A 234-nucleotide genomic window follows, 5' to 3' on the forward strand; every position below is an offset into this window, starting at 1 on the left:
TGCCTGCAGCGGCTGAAGGACCGCGGACTCCTCGCCCGCTTTGTCATCGACGAGGCTCACTGCATCTCACAGGTAAGGCCTCTCCTTGCCTCTCTTCCTCCCTCCTTCCCTTCTTCCCTCCCTCCTCTTCTCCGCCACCATCTTTCCCTCCCATGCACGTAATGGCGACTTTCACCCTGTGTTCTTTTGACCCTCCTTCCTTTCGCCACCTCTCCTGTCCCCCGCCCTCCCGCC

Source organism: Nannochloropsis gaditana, assembly GCF_000240725.1.
Source record: "Nannochloropsis gaditana CCMP526 unplaced genomic scaffold scaffold524, whole genome shotgun sequence".
Classification (NCBI taxonomy): Eukaryota; class Eustigmatophyceae; order Eustigmatales; family Monodopsidaceae; genus Microchloropsis; species Microchloropsis gaditana.